The sequence below is a fragment of the Poecilia reticulata genome, chromosome 21 (assembly GCF_904066995.2).
Source record: "Poecilia reticulata chromosome 21, P_reticulata-male-v2, whole genome shotgun sequence".
Classification (NCBI taxonomy): domain Eukaryota; kingdom Metazoa; phylum Chordata; class Actinopteri; order Cyprinodontiformes; family Poeciliidae; genus Poecilia; species Poecilia reticulata.
Window position 1 is genome coordinate 19,544,025 of NC_088850.1, and position 21,871 is coordinate 19,565,895.

The window sequence follows — 21,871 nt, forward strand, 5'->3', positions numbered from 1 at the left end:
AACCCTTCTTAAATTCCTGGATTTTACAACATCAGGAACGGCGTCCAAATGATGAGACTTAGTTCCACAGCGGGATATCTGTGACGAGACATGATCGTGATCGGGGGTAATTTACCAAGAAAAGAAACAAATTAAAGTGTGAGTTCAAATCCATCCCTGCTCCAATCAGACCATTATCCTGCCAGCATAAGAGCAATGCTGAGCTCGTTACACGCAGGCAGAGCGCGGTAATTGAAGGGGAACGGGCCCGAGCGTCACACCACAATCAGAAGAAGGCGCGCAACCGGGCCTTTGATTGTCCTCTAGCGCAGACAGCTGTGGGAAGGCGCCCGGCAGCAGCTCCAGCTAAAACCTAATCTGCTCTGCCCGCTCAGAGCCTGAGAACAGAGACACACACACACACACGCACACGAGTCCACGCATAAAGCAACACCCACGCAAACATGAATGAAAGCTAAAGCGCATACACTGTAAAAAGGAGTTTTGCCTGGCATTCAATTTAAACAATGAAATATTTATGTTATAATCAAGGATAGTAGTTTGTAACTGTGAATTTCAATACTGGATAAATTCAAAGTATTGGCTTTGAAGTATTGTCACATTTTCTCATGTTTTTTTTTTAGGCAGACTGGATGTGAAGTAAATCGGGACGCAACGATTTCAGACATTGTGAACTGTAACTATTGTTTCGACAATTTAAAAACAAACAGCTGTGTGCAGCAATAAATAGCTAACTGTTGACTGTATGCCATTTTTATGACTTCTTACTCATGTTTTTTTATTACGTAAAAGCACTTTGAACTGCCTTCTTTGCTGAAACGTGTTATACAAATACACTTGACTTATCGATTAATAAATCTTCTTATTTGTAAAATAATAGGGGATGTTTGCAGTAGATGCAGCATTAGATGTTTCACACAGTGGAGGTTAAGATGTCACTGAGAAACTCTAAAACAGCTGATGTAGACAGATGCAACTTTCTTAATTAAATACATGTTGGTGTGGAAATAATAAATGTATTTATTTTCCATAGCTGAACCGTATGCATGGGTCCTACATTTGAATCCTAAGCAGAGAAGCGCTGACAACTTAAGCAAGTAGATCAAATGCATTTAAGTTACAGAAACACAGATAGAGACCGACCAATTATTTGGGTTGAATTCTACCAGTTTGTTTTATCAGTGCATGGATGTACACAGGGATAGCCACACAGCAGCACCATTAGGACATGAGGATTAAGCCTTGATATGTTCTGGCCCGTCTCTGTATGCTGCGATCGCTCTCTAATCCAAGGTGATCATCGGCCGATCTGTCCCCCCTCACTCTGCGTCGCTGACTGACAGCTGTCACCCACGGCGACCGGCCGCAGCGTGACAACTGTCAGCGCGCCACAGCTCCGGCTGTCGCGTCGCCATGGCGACAGAGCAAAACAATTCATCTCCACTCTCGTCTGCCTTTTTTTTTTCTCCTTTCTTCCTGTCCTTCCTCCTCCCCTCCTATGTGTCTGCTCCTCTTCCACCTATCTTCCGTTTTTCACACTTTTATCAGCACAGATAGCTGCTTAGCGGTGTTGACAGGCCGTCGTGGAAGGACTGAGCTAAATATAGAGCTGTGATGCACAGCCGCCGCATATAGCCGGGGCCGGCCCGCAGTCACTCGCCCCTCCGCTCCGCTGCTTCCCCGCCATCTCCACGGCAAAGGGAAAACGCTTAGCAGGAGTTGGTGCGGCTCTTTGATCTCGCTCGTCTCTCCTTCCTCCTCCCCCCTCCTCCTCTTCGTTTCGCCTCTCCCGCTGTCTGACAAGCGCGCGCACTCATTCAACAAGCTGTACCTGTCTTGAGGTACGCCGTTGTTGCACCAATATTGACATTGAGCATAATGAATTCAAATTGGGGACCCGGTGACGATATGGCACCGGAGCTGAAAATAGTGAGCAGGCAAATCAAAGCGATGGGCGAGGTGGAAGAGGGGGGCGTTTGATAGGCTTTTCAAGTTGTGTGTGTGAGTGTGTGTGTGTGTTGATGCCCGTTTCTGACAGGCTTGTCGGAGTGGTATGTTTGTGACTGTGTTTGTCTTGAGGAGGAAGAAAGGACATTGCAGTGACATTGTTCCTGGTAGGAGTCCACCGGAATGCAGAGATGCCTCTGATGCTCTCTTTCTCTCCCGTCTCCTCTTCCTCCTCCTTGTTATGTTGCCATAGCGGCAAGGGGGCCATGAAACATTACGGCTGACAGTAAAGTCATCTCATTTTACTGTTGCTATGACAACAAACTCCTCACTGTTGGTTGGGGCCACTGCGAGCTGCCGCCCAAGCCTCGTGCCTGAGCTTCTGCTTGTTTGTGTGTAGCTATGTGTGTGTGCGTGTGTGTGCCACAGAGTCTCCCATGGGCTCTCATAAAGCTTAACACACTTGCTCAGCTCTAAACAAACTTCCATGCAACTTCTACAGTGGCCCCCGAGGAGCCACTGCTAAAGGACAAATGCAGATATCGCTCAAGTTCAGACTAAATGATGCTTGTTGTGGTGTGTCTGTGTGTGCATCAGAGTGTGTGTGTGTGTGTGTGTGTGTGTGTGTGTGTGTGTGTGTGTGTGTGTGTGTGTGTGTGTGTGTGTGTGTGTGTGTGTGTGTGTGTGTGTGAGTTAGGAGCATCCTCACATTTGTTTGACAGATGGGACTCTGCTGTTCTCTCCGTCTTCCTCATTCTCTGGATCTCTTTTGTGTTTGCGTGCTTTGTTTTGATTTGTGTTCGTCTCTTTTTGGCGTGTCCACATTAGCAGTTTTTTTTTTTTCCCCCCTCTCTCCCAATGCTTTTCCCCGGTTTTGCATATTCGCGCGCACCCGACTACAAAAGCACACGCACTCTGATCTGTTGGTCACATTCTTCTTGTGAAACTCTGAGCAAACCGGCATAATTTGAAGCAGTCGAAGTCAGTACAGCATGTCTTTTCTCTCTCTGTGACCCTGGCACCACGCTGGTTCTGTTTGCACTCTGCACCCTGAGCGTATGGACTTTAAAAGACACCATTCATTTACAATAAATGGCTTTCTCCGCTGGAAACGCAACTCACCTAAATCAGACTGTTGCTGTTATTACTGTACCGCCGGTGTGTGTACAGTAGGTTCTTGGAGAGTTTCAGCAGTTTTACGGCACATGTTAAAATAATGAGTGGATTAAAACAAATTACAGCTAATGTGAAGAACCGATGTTCATTTCAGTATCTTCACTGTTTGAGTTTTTGAAGGGGTAGGATGTTGGACATGTGATCAAACATATTGATGATCAAACATCAATATGTTTGATCATATTGAGCTAAATTTGCATCCCTAATTAAGATTACTAATGTAAAAGTATACTGAAGTTGTATTCTTACTTGAGTACAACTTCTGGGTACTCTACCTCTGATAAGATATTTTTCTAAACATTGCTGACATTTTCCATTATTTTAATTTTATTTTTCATTATTTTCAATTTCTCCAAAATCCTTTGCATTAAAATTGATACGTTGTATAAGTTACATTTTTCTCATGAAAGTTTTCTGATGTAGTAGTATAAAGTATTTTTATCATTACTTTTACCTTGGTAGTTTCTAATGTTATTAACTATTCGGACAGTGAAAGGCCAAGGTTTTCCGCCACTCGAGGTGAACCCAACAAACGGGACACGACGATGACAGCGACAAAAGTTTAACATGTTTCTACTTTCTCGTGTACGAGCTCAACATTTCACATGTGCAAATTTTGCCGGTCGCATAAGTTAAATAGCAAATGAATGGAAAATGCGTGACATCATTTCCTGGGTCAAAACCTTTAGTCCTCAACATAAAAAACTCTAAAAGTTTTAGACTAATAAATTATTATTACATTTGATTATTTAAGTTTGAATTTGTCTGCAAAATGGCTTAATTTATTGCATCAGTAGAAGTCTGAGAGTGTTGTTGCTACAAAGTGACTGAAAAGACTTTTTTAGACAGCCTGTTGAAAAGCTGCTTCTATCAAATTTTTAAGGTTGATTAATCAAAAAAAAAAAAAGTTTTTTTCCCCCATATTCCCCTTGGGTGCTTCTTCTATTAGTCAGAATGACTAACAGAAATCCAAAACGCTTGTAGATTCTAAAGTTGACCAAACTGAGCCTGACATCATGGAATCAAGAGGGCTATCTAATTGGAATGCTGTCTGTGACCTCTGTGTATCCCAGCTGACCTGCGGTCCGCTCCGACCCTCTGAAGTCCTTAAGGCTGGAAGCCGGGGGGCCGGCGGTGTTTACACGAGTGGAAAAAGGTTAATAAACTCCTCTGAGAGCAGACAGGGTGTAAGCTAATTCATGTGCTCTAATTGACAGCGTAATCATCTTATGCCGCATTCGAGCTCTCGCAGATACTTGTCTAGATCACAAGCCATATTTACGTAATCCTCTGAAGATCTCCAATCCCTCTTGGCAGCTCTCTTTTTTTATCCCCCCCCCCCTCCTGTCAGACCTACAGGCATTTCTTTCGAAAGCCGAAGCCAGAGGAAACATTCCAGCAACGTCCTTCATTTCACCCGTTCCGAGAGCAGCTGCGCCATTAGCAAAAAAAAAGTGACTTTCAGCAAAAAACCACCAAGTCATCAAGTCACAGGAAACCCCCCGATCCCCACCACAAGAAAACCCACATCAATGAAGAAATATTAAAATACAACCCAGTTTGGCTTGTGACACGCTGTCAGCAGCTCATTTATACTTAACTCTGGGCCTACGAGGACTAAAGCAACCATTAGAACTTTGTCAGGTTGATTGCAGCTAGTGACATATGCTGTGTGACACATCCTCGTGCACCCCACTTTCCTGTCAGTCTTCACTCTACGCCACAATAAAGCCGGTGCCGTGAAAATAATCCCCCACCCCTCTACCCTGTGAATGGAGTAGTAATAGTAGTGTAGGAGATAGCAGCGGAGAATGGAATGGAGGCTGGTAGGAGTTATTACTTGCAGAGGCGTGAGCTGAACCTTGTGGCTCCTCTGGCCACAGTGATAAAGCAGAGAGTCAGATGCACCGAGGCAAAACTAATCTGGAGTTTTGATGACAAAAGGACGACCTTTATCCTTCCTTCACACAGACCGGATGGACAGAAGGGAAAGGGAGGTGGACAGAGAGAAACGGGGGGAGGGCAGAGGGAATGAGAAGTCTCTAAGAGACTGGAAAATAATAACTTCGGCTACATATATGTCAGCATGGCTTGCAGGAAGCCTTGTGAAGTTCTCCGTTTCCGAGCCGCGGAATTAGACCTTTCCCTGGTGACAAATATCAGGGTTTCCAGGGGGCTTTGAGGAAGCGGTCACATCCTATTGGTTCTGGACTGCATCTTATTTTTTCTGTCGTCTGCAGCAGTCGAAAGTTCTGGAATGGAGGTCAAGGTCGGGTGTCCCTGAGGAGCGCTCCTGACCCCCAGTGTCTGGGCTGTACTCCGTGCTGCCGTGCAGCCAACAGCAGCCGCGCACATATAGACGGGAACACATTCAGTGGACATCGGTTTAGTACATTTAGTATTATTGCTCTTTGTGTTATTCCCCCCAGTCCCCCAAATAAAATCCCAATAAAAAAAAGTATCAAAACAAGGTGGTGGAGGGATCATGCCACAGGGAAGGTTTTCCTTAGAGCGGCTCGCCTTATAGCAAGACTGTAACCCCAACCTACTGCCACAGAAACAACAGAATGGTTTAGGTCAAAGCATATTCATGTGTTAAAGGGCACAATCAAGTATCTTTGTTAGCTTCTGCTGTTATAAAAATGCAACTTTAAAAAAATATGACTTCATAATTTAATACCTTGAAATTGGGCCTCTGTCTCTTTAAAAACTCACCGTTTCAGAAACTCCGCCTTCAGGAAGTCGTCACAAGATTCCTCCCCTATTAATTAACTCAGTAACTTGTATAATGAGCTCAGCAGATGCGCAGTTCCACCAGATGTTTGCTAATTTCTGCTGGCTAGTCTGAAGGAGCTGAGTGGGGGAGTTGCTGGGGAGTGCTGCTCTATGAGCTGGAAGCTCAGAAGCTTGGAAACTGCATCTATGAGGAGGAGCTCTGGCTAGAAGGCAGGGCTAGGTCCACCCAGGCATTTTGCACAGCTGAATGGTTGCTATGGGAAATGATTAAAGGATTTCTTAAACGCGCATGAAAGAATCAAGGCAACACTCCAAAATTATTACTTCATTCTCTAAATATTACAAACTTATTCTGGTAATATTAACTCTTAATTCTCTCATTATTTTGACTTTATTCCCATACTACTACAACTGTATTCTTGTAACTTTGACTAGGACTTCATTCTCGGACTAAAAAAAATAATAATTAATTATAGCCTAACTAATATGCTGTCATAAAGCTGACCTGAATTCAAAGTCTAAATGAGTTTTAAAACACACTTGTTAAACAACACCGCTCTAAACTATGGGAACACAAAGCTTGCATTGGCGGAAAAACAAAAAAAATCCAGATTTTTCCAAAAAATGCCATTTTCAAAAACTAAAAATTTGAATAATTGATTAGAAAAAAATATTATGTACAGCCCAGCCAGCCTTAGAGGAATATAAATGCACACCACACTTTTCAGATTTTTATTTGTGTAAAGAGAATCATTTGTCTAAAAAAAAAAACAACTTTCCTTCTCCTTCCAATTGGACTCAAAAGTCTGTTAGAGTCCACTTAGGTACCTTCTAACAGCATCTGGTTGAACTGAATTTTATTTTGGGGCATCAGGGGAAAGCCAGTTGAATATAAACAAACGGTACACTTTGTTTTCTTAGTACTCGACTCCATTTACGTCACTGAATAAGGAGGAACCGTTTCAACTTCCTATACCACACATGGTCGAATTTATTGAACAGAAAAATGAAATGTGAGACAAAATGAGCCTTTGCTCTGCATACCTACTTTTCTAAGTTTGAGTTCACAGACTGCTTTGCCTCGGGATTAACCATTATCCCCCCCCCGCCCCCCCCTCCTTTTTTTCCCCCCTACAAAGCAGATAATAAGATCATGATAGTATAGTTAGGGGAGCCGAGCCCCAGAACTTTCAAGTTGAAAAATGAGAGCATAAAGCACATCGGTGACGTTTATGCTGAAAGAACCACTCCAAGCTGGTGCGCTATAGAAAAGTGCAGGAAAAGCAAACGTGCAACTAATTTGTTCTTTGCATGGTAACGAATTAAAAAAGATTATTAAAAGAATAAAATTGTGCAAGTGACTTAAGATGACGTGCAGATGCACTGCATCTGTCCTTCAAAGTGGTCTAAACTGACAGAGCAAACAGGAGACATTTGGACTGGGCAAACGCGCAGTCCACTTGGTCTGATTCATCAGCAGCCAGCGCTCATGAAGACACGCGTACTCTCGCTCTCTGAGGACGGAAAACAATTAGACTGAGACATGCACACAAACACGGACACACACGAAGGCAAACGGAGGCTGCAGACATGGCTTCCTGAAGGTGACTTGTGTGTGTGGAGTCTGGAGGTGGTGAAGGGGCAAAGTGTAGAGGACTGCCTGAAACTCTGAGGTCAAAGTTAAAAATAAATACATCTTTAAAAATTTTTAAAAGTAAAGGCCCAAGGGTGTAGTCTAGAGCATGGGTATGACCATGACACATCACTGCTCCCATTTGGAATCATTGTTTTAAGCATGTTTGCTCCCCTGCAGCTGACCTGTCACACAATGGTCTCAGGGCAACTTTATTTTTATTTCGGTGACGCATACATGAGAAAACGTGTATGAAGAGTTAACCACTAAGTCAAAGTTTGTTTTTTAAATAAATATTTATGTAATAACCAACTTTGTACCAATTTCCATCACCGCAGATAATTATAGATTATAGTAATTTGATTTTTTGTTAATCGATTAATCGTTATTATGACGATTAATTGGATAGAAAAAGGGAACGTTCTACAGATTTTTCAATATACTATTTAAGCTCTGTTTTTACAATATTCGAGATACATTTAAAGATGCAAATAAACAAATAATTTAATTAAGTTTTTAAATAAAGAATAAACAGAGCTGCTGTAAATCGGAAGCTAAAACTATACCACTTGAGGAGTTTTGGCTATAACATATTTACAGACCAACACAAAATATTTTGGCCTAATTACTGCTCTAAATATGTTTTTGTTTTTCACCAAATGGATTTTTTTTATTCTGAATACTCTAGTTAACGATTAATCGATGGTTGAATTAGCTGATGATTAAGCACAATTAATTTGATTAATCGTTTCAGCCCTACATAACTTTTTATGTCACAATGTAAAAAGACAACAAATATATCTATATTGTTTTTAGCTACATGTGCTGAAAGATTGACAATTGATGGAACTAAATAAATTTTAATTACTTAGCGCACTTCCATTAGCACATTGCACTTTACCTCTAGGAGGCGCTATGTTAAACAAGTATTGCCTACAGTATGTTTCAATGGTTTAAAGTGAAATAAAAGTTTTTGCTGTCCAGTTGATACAATCTAAATTTTCCAGAAATTCTTAAAAAGAGTGCAATAAAAATAACTGTTGCTTATTTTTAGGAGTCTAATTTTACCTGATTAGTAATTACTGTATCCACAGCAATTGCTTATTTTGCCAACAGTTTTAATTTAGCACAAAAAAATCACCCAAAAAAAGTGTGTGGAAAAGATTTTCTCCATTAATTAGCATTTATTAAGTCTCCTTCAAATGTCAAAGGATTTTTTTTATATCTTCTGTGATAAAACAAGGAACTTTGCTAGACTACTAGATTAAAAGAGGTGGGAAAATATTCACAAAATCTGCGGGTTATATACAAGAACCAGACTGAAAGAGCTGGTTTAATTCTCCTCCTCATTTTAAAGCGGAGCTTCGATGACCTGACCGTGTTTTCTTGGCAAATTAGGAAGAAAATCAGATGCCGGAAAAAGACAGGGATGAAAAGTTTATCTGAAACCAAATCTCTGGATTAAATCTAAAACTGATTATCAGGCCACAAGGGCGTTGAAAGAGCTGCTTTATTTTCTAAGAAGCTTTTTTTCCCCCTCCGCTGCATAAATCAAACTCAATCTTATCTGAATCTTTGATGCTGTTGGTGGCTCGGGGTAAAGTCACTATTTAAAAATCTGCATTTCTTACCTATGTGTTCTCAAAGTAAACAATTACATTTTCTAATAATCATTTAGAAAAATCATTTTTTATAAAAATACTCATGTCTTGTGTGTAAAAATTGCACATCACCCTATATTTCCACTGACTGTAGACCAAATCCTTGTTGGGCCTTCTGACTCTTATGTAACATGACAGATTATGACTTATAATCAGACAAAAATAGCTCTGAGCGACCTCTGGACTGCAGATTCTTTTTTTTTTTTAAATTGGAGTCACAGAATCCAATTTCCTTATAGTCAACTTGGAATAGATGACACACAATTATTTCAAATCATTGATTGTCAAAGTGGGTATGAAATGTCTCATTGCCGTAAGTATGGATGAAATGGCGAAGGCACCATTGTGGCCAGTTGAGACTTGTGAAATGACGGTTATAAACCAAGTAAAACACCCAGGTTTTACTGGAGTCACACATCATTACAGTAGACCAGAAAGCAGGTCATATAAGCGTACTATACAGACCCATTCAATATATTAAAATATTAAAAATTTCAATATTTTTATCACCAAATGAAACAAATTGTAGAGGTTAATTAGACAAAGACTGTTGTTTTAACATCGTTTTTCTTTATTTCTCTTAAACATGATGATTCTCCGCTACATCGAAATTAGAATATTACATCAAATCAATAAAAAAAAGTCTATTTTAAAAACAGAAATGTGGGCTTATTGAAAAGTACGTTTAATCTAACATTACTCATCGGGACAAATATTCTAATTTATTGAAAGTGACTGGAAATCGTTCACTCTGGATTCTCGTGGCAGCTTTTATTATTCTATTCAGCTGTTAATGTTCAATTTTATATGCATGAGATTTACAATAAACAAAAATATGCTGTATGTCATAATATGGGTGAATGTTGCGATAACGAGATGTCTTGCAATAAGTAAATAATTGAAGTTTATATATGCCCCTTTTATAGGGTTTCATAGCAAACTTAGACCACAGGTAGTCTATCCATATACACCCACCCACACCTTAAGTGTCTTTTGTCGATGCAGTTAAAGATACAGTCTTAACAAATGACTTTACCTTCTAAATATTCTCATGCTGCATCAAAAAAGCATCACCAATCATAACGGACAGAGTGGGCCTGGATGCATAGGACTTAAATAGTTAGCTTATTTCAATCCAGGCAATTCTTCACGAAATATAGTATCTTGCATACCACAATTTTGTGGTAACGATATGTTTTACCAGGTGCATATTTCACGATCTCATTAGCGTTAGCAGATGCAGTGGATTTACAGGTTGACCGGCAGAACACAAGGGGGCCGGAAACATGGCCTTGAGGTGTCCCACTGGTAATTGGGGTCGCTTCTTATGTTGTTCATCATAACGTTCTTTTGCCAAACCAGTTAAAAATACCTGTGAAGAATGTCAAAACGAGTAGGAAATGTTTTAAATATGATTCTAAATTTAGCTTTGATGAGTTTTTAAACATCAACAGCATTAATAACCCCCACAGGACCAGAGTTAAGACTGCCCATGTCCAATTTTCCACCTTTTCCTTAACGCTCTCCATCCTTCACCCAAACGTGAAGGCCTCCGAGGCCTCCCCCGTCTTTTTCTCTTTGACAGTGAGCAGGTCCCAGTTGGCGCCTCGTGCTCCTTTACAATACTGTGGGAAAGCGAAGACTATGTGTGTGCGAGAGAGGCAGAGGGAGGAAGAGAGCTGGAGGAAAAAAAGGAAAAAAAAAAAGAAAGAAAGAGAAAGGGAGACTGCCAGAAACAGTATACGATAAATCAAAGCAGCCGGTGCAGAGCCAACAGAGCTTTGATAGTGGGCAGAGAGGAGTTCAGGCCACAAAAGAGCAAAGAGGAAGCCTCGGCGAACTGCTGAAAGAGGGCAGCGTCATCTATCGGGATCCCCACACTGAGGGGAGAGAGGGGGGTGGATGATGCTTTGAGGTGGTGTGGGATTTTTTTTTTTTCATTTTTAGATGTTTGTCCTGCAGTTAAAATATAGCAAGAAATGGAACCGTGTTCCCTCTCTGTCTGTTTCTGTTGTTTCCTTCCCCCCCCCCTGGCTTTTCCACTTATCTTTAACAAACAGCAGCTCGGGCTCTCGGCCACTGGCCTAAATTTGATCCAGACAAGAAAAAAGAAAAAAAAGAAAGAAAAAAAACCATAGCAACAACCACTGGAAGAGCAATCCCAGTTCCAAAGGTCCAACCCTTGTCTGGCTTACTGAAACTCACAGCAGCTCTTTGGCCAAAAACAACGGATGGATTTGAACCAATAAGCGACACAAACCCAAACTCTTGAGTTAAATGGTTGCGATCAAGAAAATATTTGACCGGCTCAACGTTGGCCAGGAAACTCATGACTGAGGAGTTTATTAGATCACCTTTGGCTGATGAACTGAGGTTCTGGCTGAGAGGAGAAAAAAAGTGCACAGACAAGGACAAGAGAGTGAAGCAGCAATCTGTCAGGCGGCTATACGGTCCTCTCTGGCCTGCCTTTGCTGACGGTCCTCCCAGCGCTTCTGCTGATGATACAACTCTGCTTACATCCTTCACTCCTCCCTCCCACTCCTACAAGCTGTTTTTAACACCGCACAAGATACCTTATGTCAACTGAAACGTGCTCCGAATGCTGACAAAACTAAATTCAGGCTGTTTACAAACTCCCAAACAGGCTAAAAATGAAATATGATATCAGATCTCACCTCTCTGTGGAATGTTTTTTTTCTCTCTCTCCTAAGTGACTGAAAGTTTTTTTCTGACGGTCTTGCCAACTAAGCAGAGTTTAACAGCGGCAAATTAGTTTATTTCAATTCTAAGGGTGCATTCAGATCAGTTAAGGCCGCTTTAATCATACACTAGCTCGGTTTGTTTGGGCGAGTGTGAATGGACCAGACAAACCGAACTCTGGTCTGCCTTAAAACTTAATTCTTGGCTCCGTTGAAGTGAACTCTGGCGCGGTTTAAATGCATATGTGAACACTATCAGACCGGAGAAAGCTCCAAAACCATAACGTGGACTATAGTGCAGGGCATTCGGGGTAAATACAATCAAAACAAAAGTGAGTCTAGCGATAAGCAGGAGAAATAGATTGTGGTCTTTTACTAAAGACAAAACAGAAATCCTACAACTACTAAAATCTGACGTGACTCCATTTTGGTTTCCATTTCGTGAAGAAGGAAGTTGCGCTCAGTGTCTTCTTCATAGGTTTTCATGTCGTTTCCTTCAGTGGTTCTTGGTGCAGCGCCACCACAGGCAAGGAGAACAGGTTTCTCAATTAGTTTGGATTGTTTGACACAATGTAGTGTGAAGGAGAACAGTAGCAACTGAAAATCTAATAAATGTTGCAACTTTCCTCCCCAATGGAACCAAGACCATCTGTGAAAACAACCTCAGTGGACTTAAAAACCACTGATCAACACTGTTTCAATCGTGATGCCAAGATCATATCTGGACTACAAAGAATAAATAAATGGTAAGTAAGGACTAAAAACAAGCTAAAAGTTCATGTCAAGAACTAAAAGTGATTGTGATTAAATTATTTTCAAGGTGTTTTTTTCTCACGATATGCCAATACTGGCAGATTTCCTTTCCCCTTAATGGGCCCAGATGTGTATTTTAATGTTGCTGTTTTTTTTCCTTAGAAAAGCATAAAACCTTACTTTTTTACTGGTTACAAAAATTTTTTGAAGCATACATATTGTGATCATTTTCTGTTGGGTTCAAAAACCAACAGAAAATGTGGCATACACCTCAAAAATCAAAACTGTAAGGCTTTTAAAAAAAATAAAAAATCGGTATTGGCCAGAAAAATCCCAATTAATGCATATAAGCTCTTTAAAGAGCTTGTCAAATAAATTTCACAAGACGAGCTTGTATCCCGAAGTGATCGCCATCACTCTTAACCAAACGCTGATCCATGACTGCATCACCAAGCTGACAACTGGCTTCTCACCATCTCAACAAATGATGTGAAAAGGGGAATAATAAATACATTCCATACCTTACACACTCTGTGAATAACAATAATAATAATAATAATAATAATAATAATAATAATAATAATAATAATAAAAATGGTAAGTGAAAGCCACACATATCAACATTTCGGATTTTATTCACACAATGATGAAAATGTGTCCAATTCTCAGCTTGAATGGCCTTGTTGGTCACAAACTGGCGTCGTCATCTTTGACGGCTGCTTTTCAAATTCAGCCAAATAAATAAAATTAAATTATATACGAACACATGGCATTTTTGTGAACGTGATTCTCCAACTTTTCAATATCAAATGGAAGCTTATATTTGCGATTATGGGTGAATTTATTCTCTTCAACGCTCTGCCATGTAGTTAAATCCATTAAATTATGCTTCAAAGTCACCAATATTGTCAGTAACAGCTCTGCATAACTCTTGAGGGGGCCTCTGCATCCCACTAAAATACCTAAGAAGCATAAAGCAAGTTTGATCGGGGGGCGGGGGGAACTCCAGGGGACGCTCGCTGCGATGAATTGTCTCTGAAAAGCGAGTTCAAACTCTTCCCAGTTGGATTTCAGTGCTGTCGAAGATGAATGGAAAGAATGTCTGTCTGGGATGTAGGAAAAACTTGTGCAAAGGAGTAAAGCGGAATTAAATGCACAAAGGGTTTAGCCCCTTTAAAAATGAAATTAGGTCATGTCTTCACTAACAGTTAAAAGAGAAAAGTTAATGGCATTTTCTCACGGATCTTATTTCATGTTTCGTTCAATTAATCAAAAATAATCTCAGGTGACTTTTACAAGAGGAGAAAGCCATCAATTTCCTTAGAGCCAACCTTTCCTGGCTTCACTTTTTCTTTCCGTGGCCTGCAGCACTCCGGCTGCTTTATTGACTGTACCTCTGCTTCCCATCAATGTCACATTCCATATTTTATGCTGTCCACCCACTTTCCAGCTACTGTTTTGTTAAAAGAGACATGCAGGGTGCGCTGTTCAAATACAGGGCTGTGAGGAAGAATTTAACCCCCTAAACTTTCAGATCATCAGGTCAACAAAAGCAGATTTTCACAAATTAATTCAATGACCAATTTTTGGAGGTTCAGCTTTGACGAGCAACATTGGCTTCTGCAGAATCAAGACATCACCTGCAGAAAACACAGCCTGTCTGACAACATGAAGCAGACTAAAAGATCTTAAGGAGCAACATATCATGCCTCGATCTAAAATTGATTCAGGAACAGATAAGAAACAAAGTTGCTGACATCCGTCGATCTGGAAAGGGCAAAACCGCCCCTTCTAAGGCTTTGGGACTCTAGCAAACACACAGTGAGAACCATTGAAATGAAGAAAACTAAGAAACGGTGAAGAACCTTGCCGGTAGACAACCTTCCAAAACTTCTCCAAGAGCAAATCAACATTTACTCCAGATCAGGCACACTTTGGTTCTGCTGCAGGAGGATGATTGGAAACACACCAGCAGGTTCCTTTGCTAAAGCAAAATGAGTAGTCAAGTTAAAACCCCTATAGAGACACTGCGGCATAAACTAGAATGGTCATTAATGCTCAAAAATCTTCCAATGTTGCTGAATTAAAACAAATCTGCAAAGAAGAGTGGGTCAAAATGTCTGCATAGTGATCTAAAACACTGCTGGTTTTTGTCCAGGACTGTGGCGCAACAAGGTTTTAGGTTCAAGGAGCAATTCTTTTTTTGAATATAGGACCACGTTGGTTTGGCGCTTAGTTTTATTGTTTTACTTCATCCATTAGAATTAATCTGAAGGGTTTTTCTTTCATATACTTGAAAAATTCAAGGGTCTCTTAGTGAATTCACATTGTTAATGAAGGAGACGACTATTTTTGTTTGTTTGGTCAAGATTTAAATGGGTTTGACAGCAAGCCTGCATGTTTGAAGCAAAAGTGTTGCCTGATGGATTGCATACAAAGAATTCCCTTGGCTGTGGATGTATGCTGCTGTTGTGAGTTTGTCTTTCAGAGTCTTCCTCTGCGTCCTTTGGTGAAGACAACTTTGGCTCAGTAGGCCTTGCCAAGCTTAAACAAAAGGTCAACGACAAAAACCCGTCTTTTCATTGATACACAACGCCGTGGCTTCAATCTTCACTCTCACACAGGATTGGTTCATTTCACAAAAATAAAAAAATAAACGGGCTTCTTTTTCACACAACTCCGTGTTTGTCGTACTTTCCAATCGGCAGATCTTGAGGATGGCAGCGGGCAGCGCGCGTCCTCCCGAGAAGGAGGGTGAGCCTGAATGCTGCTGACAGCGGCGGACGAGACAAGAACGAGCGAGGGAGAGCAAAATGGAGAGGATGGTTAGATCGCAGGGTCATTAGCAGCAATTCAAAGTCACCCCTGCTTTCAGTGCATGCTGTTTGACAGGTCCTGCCAGCAGAATTAGGGGTGAGGGATGATGTTGCTCAGATTAGACGCATAACTGAGGCCTTGATGCATGGTTATGCTCTCATATATGCACAAAGAAATACATCACGAAGTAATATGATAACCACAGTGGTAAGATGTTGCCGCTTATTAACTGGATAGCCCCAAGACCTTTTATTTTAAAACCAACCAATCTGATACGAGTCCACCTGATACAAACACCGCAGGCTCCCCTCTGTCTCCCCCGATGAGCGAATTGAATTCCCAAATTACCAGGCTTAAGATAACATACCTGGATAAATTGCCGTGCTTTATAAGTCTCAAATCTCTTTGTAGATATTCATCAAAGGCTGTTACGCTCCTGATGTGGAGAACTCAAGAGACGGAGGGGGTGTGGGGGACGGGAGGACAACACACAACGTGGCTCACATTAAGGCCTCTGATCTTTTATCTGAAGTCCCCTGATTTCCACTTACATTCCTCTAGCCAGCGCCAATGTGTTGGAGAAGGAGACGGGGCTGGCATCATTTCCGCAAGTGCAAAAATATCCAACGATGCACCTCTTGTCAAGTGGAGATTTTTCGAGTAATTCAAGGAGAATCTTGTGCTTTTTATTGCCCCCTCCACTTCTTTCAGCCTTGAGCCTCATGCAACAGGTCTGTATCCTTGGAGCTTTCTGAAACCACTTCAAGAAGTCACTTCATCCCTTCATGGTTTACGCTTTCATTCACCTTCTTTCACTCGTCCGTGGCATTAACTCACTCCCACTTTTTTTTGGAAGGTCTTTCAAACATCTACCAATTCTATAATTTATCTCAAACAGCTACCAGAAAAGCTTGGTAGCTTGACAGATCTGGTGTTACGTAGATCTGTAACACCAAAGGTTTACAGCAGAATTTTGACAGCAGGGAAATGATTTTGGTTTTGTAGACAAAGTACACTTGGCAAACACATTGGCCACTTCAAATTTGGAGATCCAGTTTGTCTTGATTCATTCTTTGGGTTCCTGTTAGCAGGAGTTGTTTCACTCTGGGTGCGTGTTTATCTAATTCTGCCGAGGCCACATAATAAGCTTTGTCTGAAAATAAACTGCTTTTCAGCAACTCCTATCATCTTAAAGGATGTGGTGAACAAATTTAATTCTTCAGCAACCCCACCACGATCAGGATGGATCGGAAGGTTTTAATAATTACTCTTTATTTTCCTGACTGCTTGGAGAACATTTTGGATACCAGGACAGTAAACAATTTTAGATCAAATCTGGTTAAATAAGCATCACTGTCACACTTTTTTATAAAGCAAAAGGAATGTTTTAATAAATAAATTGGAGAGACTTCAAGGAATCAGTATTCTGAGGTGAATGAATCATTAGCGCTGACAGAACGTCTGCATAGAGTCGAGTGTGGTAAAGTAATCTTGATATCAGGTCAATGTTCCAACATGAGAGGCACACACAATTGTTTTATTCAGTATCGTTTTCCAGACTAGTCAACCTTTAGGAAAAAGGAAATCTTGTAAGAGCTAAATTGGAGGAAATTCCCCTTAATCATCAGTCAAATAGCAAAAAAAAAAAAGATGGATAGCCAGCAGATGCCAGTCCACAGGTATAATGTACTATTAGTGACATTTGATCAGCTCATGAAAATAACTCCCTGTAAGGTTTGTTTTATTTTAGTTTCACCAATGTTTGCAGGCGAGTCAAAAAGTTAATTTCTGTCGGTGCTACTGGGAATTACTGCAGCATGTAGTAAAAGGTGTTGGCTTGACAGGCAAATAAAAACAAGGCTCTCCGGTGTTTAACTCACTAAAACTGTGAAATGATATCCAAAGCTGCAGCTCTCCAGTGGAACCTGCACTAATTAAATAGCTTTAGATTTGCTCGAAAGCATTTAAGTAAGAAAATAACCCCTTTGAACGCGCACAACAAAAAGAATTTGGTGGAAGAGCTGGACGACGGCCAAGCTGCAAAACCTAATACAACTTCACACAGCAGTGGATCTACTAAAGCTATAAAGAGACAGAACAATCCCAAGAAACAACCAATAAGTCTTGAGCTCACCTTTTTTTTGGTCTTTCAAAAGACTCTAAGAGTCTCGTATGTTCAGCATTCCGACAGAAATTCATCTTGGAGGAGTCGTAGGAAATAAATTGATGATATAATTTTCTTAAAGTATTCAGGATTTTTTTTAGCCAGTCCAATCCCACGTAATACAATGAACAGGACGTCAACAGCTGCATTTCATAACCATTACTGCTACATTATCTACATTAGCATTGTTCTGTGTCCCTTCTGACTCACTCAGCTGTACCTCGGCCTGTCACGATGACAAATTTTGCCGGACGATAAGTTGTCCACAGAAGTTATTGCGATAAATGATAATGTTGTTTGAGACCACTTTCAAATAATATAATGGTAATGGCATAAAAATAATCCAAGATCAATAAACTGTAAATTCTAGTGAGAATTTAACACTGGAACTGGAAGACATTTTAAATATACAAAATAAACAGAAAAATTTTTTTAATGAATAATAAAGTCACTCTAAGCAAATCAGTCCTTACAAACAAAGACTAGCTGAGATGAAAGCACCAGATTGAGGACGTCTGTAATCCAATTTTTGGTGGAAAGAGAGCAAAAAAGAGAAAAACAATAAATAATTCACATGGAAATCACAGAGTTTGTTTATCATGCGATTAATTGATTTACCTGTACCATTTTTCACAATTTTTCACTTTTCATGACACTGTGAAATATTTTCCCCATATTTTCTTCAGGACAACCTTTTGTTTCTAAAGACTTAAACGCATTCAGCCGCAGTGAACTTATGTTAGCCGAAATGCTAAGCTTACAGCTTTACTTGTATACGAATCATCAGTAATTTACCTTCCAACATCATTTACCATGGTTCCACGTAGAACTAAAATGAGAGGAAATGATCTCCGGCTTTGTAAGCCGGATTTGTGCTTGGATTTGAACGTTGAAAAATGGAATGACTAGACTTTCAGCTGCTTTCTTTACCTGCACAGAGAGCTGTCTTGGGAGCCCAGAGTGCCCAGGAAGTTAAGTAACTCAGACAAATAGAAAGCTGCAGCAACCAAAACAGTCTTTTATATGTGCATATCATCTTTAGGAGAGTACATTATATTATTTCACATAACAGAAATTTGTGTGCATGGTCAACAATAAAATTTTGCAAGCCAAGCGCACAGAAGTTTATTGATATTTTAAAACTTGCATGTTGTGGCTGACATGATCACAGACAGTACACCAACCAAGCAGGCATTCTGGGAAGTGAAGTAGAACTTTTAACTAAAAGTGTAAAGGGAAGATAAAAGACTACAGATGCGACAAGGAAAGTAAACAACAACTCCATGTTCGCAAAAAGGAGAGAGGAGATGCTGGACATCCCAAACTGATGATTTACAACCACAACGTAGGAGCAGCTAAGGGTGGAATTTTCCTCAGAGGTAGGGCGTTCCACTTTTATACTGAATGCTGGGTGAAACTTGAGCACGCACACACACACGCGCACACACACGAGCTCACATTCCTAGATGCACCCACACATGAACAGAAGAACAAAAGGACAAAAACCTGGAAAATTTGCATGCATTTACGCACACATGCTCTTGATCTCTCTTCCTCTAGGTCTTGCACTTTCTTTATATATATATATATATATATATATATTAGCAGCGGTTTCCTGTACCCGCTGCCTGCATCTCATGCTACATTCAGAGCATGAACACCCGGAGTCAGCAAGTCTGGACACAGCTGTTAAATATTCAGCCCCCGCTCCCCTCCACCCCGCCAACCCCATTGCTCTCTTTCTTCTTGGCCTGTCCTCTTCCACCTTAAACTCTCCTTCCTCCCCTCGCGTCCTCAGTCTTCCTCCTCTTCCAGCTCTAGCTCTTCCCCTTCACGCGGTTTTTCCCTGCAGCGCTTCCGCCGCCGCCGCCTCTGCTCTCCGTGCTCCACTTTCATTAAGGGGGCTCTCCTCTGATAGCCCTTCATATAACACTCAATCTTAATAACAATAAGAGCACCCTCTCACTGCAACGAATCACCTCGAGGGGGCCAGCCCTAAAGATCCCCCGCTAAATGATGTCACTTGCCAACCAGAGTTCCTTATTGGCTCGAGCGGCCGCTACGGAGCAAGCCCCGGGGGGAGGGGAGGGGGGCTCGGTAAGGAGCACGCAGGTCATACGGGCCAAGGGCATTGCACTTATGGAGAAGAGCTGAGCAGGTACGCAAGGAAGCGCGCGCACATGCACAACGCCTCGCGCTGGCAAGCTAAAGACGGGGGCTCTGTTTGGTTTTCCAGTCAAAAGAGATGAATAAGACTATTGAACAAAGGGGGAGGGAGGTTTGAATAACAGTATTTTACATGAATGGATCTTCAGGGAAATGACTGCTCCCCGTCGCTCCCTCGACTCGGCTATTTTTGGCTGCAATTTGACAACACGGTTTAGGGTGCGCGCGCGCTTTGAGTGGGGTAGCTGACGACGTGGATGATTGAGTCTCTCGCGCCGCGGAGGTGTCTGCGTGCCGTATTATGTTGTAGCGGCTGTCGCGCGCAGATGAAAAGTGACGGCAAGCGTCTCATGAACACGCGCGTTAAAAAAAAAAAAATGTGCGTGTGTGTGTACATACTTGCCTGAACCTCAGCAAAATCACAGCTGCTGACAGTTGCCACGCAGCGGTCGTGCCATCGTCTCAGATAACACACAGCCGCATACAAGTGTTAGCTCGGCGAGGGGGGGGGGTGGTAACGCCAGACTTGGCAGGGTCGCAAGGTCGCGAGGGGCGGAAGGGGAGGCGGCGGGGTATTGAGACAAAGTTGCCCAGCAACAAACACATGACACATATCGTTTCCAGCGTGAGCTCCTGTGTGGCCCCTGACCAGATCTGAATGCGGCTGTGATGAATGTGTTGACAGCTGATGATTGTTTTGCACCTGGCGTTCACTGTTGGAGCAGAAACATGTTGAATGTGGCGGCGCTTCTTGACGGGCCGCAGTTAAAGCTCCGTCTTTGGCACTCGGCGGTGAAATCAAAGCACTCAGCCGTAGGAACATTCGCGCTTTTCACTCTGCAGTTGGTGGATGGCGAAAGACAACAGAGATCACGTTCCTCTTTTCAGTCGCATTTTCCCCTCAAAATGTATTATTATTATACATTTGCCCCTGGCAACGTTGTAGAGGAAGTCTGTGGCTTAAGGCTTTCCCATGAATCACAAAAATACTGCAAAAATGCAAACACGGCAACATAAAAGTCACTTTGCAAAAAAAAAATTAAAAAAATAAAAATTGTCTAGCTACAGCAGGTAGCTGGACAGTTTTTTTGGAGGTAAATGCAGATATCAAGAGCACAAGTTCAAACAACTATGTGTCCAACTAGTTGGACCGGACAAAGACTGATCATAAACAATTATGCCAGTGTAAGCGTCCGTAATGATGTTACTTTTTCCACAGATTGATAGATTGAGAGGGGGCAACTAAGGAATGAGCACCTGGTCCAAAATCAACAAAACTGTGTTTCTAGGGAGAAGGTTAAGGGTCAAAGGATGTTCAAAATCAGCATGCAATACCAGGTACCAATGTGATTGTACTTTCTTTCTGTGGCTCCTTTTTTACTATTAGTACCACTAGTTTATTGTAAAAAGTGAATTAATTATTTTTAGACCTCCATATTCTTAAATTTCTTAAGTCAAGAGCTAATTGTGGTAACCTGGACACCGCTGGGTATTCTTTATATATTTGAGCTTGTTTGTAAATTTTTTGAGCTTGTATAAGTGAAACTCCATAATAATTTTTTTGAGAATTTTGATAATAAAAACCAAGTAAAATTATGAAATGAATTCAAATGTCAAAAAAGTGTTTGGTGTTTTCAGTTTTTTTCTTTTCCAAAGTAACACTTCAAAATAAAAGCATCAAATAGGTGTGTTACGGGTTTCTAGAGAAATTAAATTTAGCTGCAAATTAAAATTGAAAACCTGCTTTGTAAATCAGACCAAAGTGGTAAAAATGTATCTGCACTATGAAAAAACGAAACCATTAGAATCCAAACTTTGTTGTGGTGCATGATGAAGGTTGATGCACAAATGCAGAAAAGGCATGAAATCAATTAGGATTTAGCATCCCACAGGCAGGCTTTGTTTAAGATTTGGACAGTTAGTGGTTAAATTAAAGTAAAATAAAAAAAATCATTCATATTTTTACAAATATTAACATTTTTGATGAGGCTCAGAACCCCAATAATCTTCAGAGGTTCTCCGTTATTGTCTGGACAATTAAAAACTAATCATATTTTCATGTAACTTAGTTTTTTACTTTATTCATGTCTCCATCAAACAATAAAAAAAAAATCAGCTC

At 41.0% G+C, this 21,871-nt stretch overlaps 1 protein-coding gene across 1 annotated transcript in view; it reads right to left on the minus strand.

Annotated features, from left to right (window-relative positions):
- Nucleotides 1-21,871, minus strand: part of LOC103457812 (forkhead box protein N3) — an 80,407-nt gene that overhangs the window by 45,310 nt on the left and 13,226 nt on the right. The window lies entirely within an intron of this gene.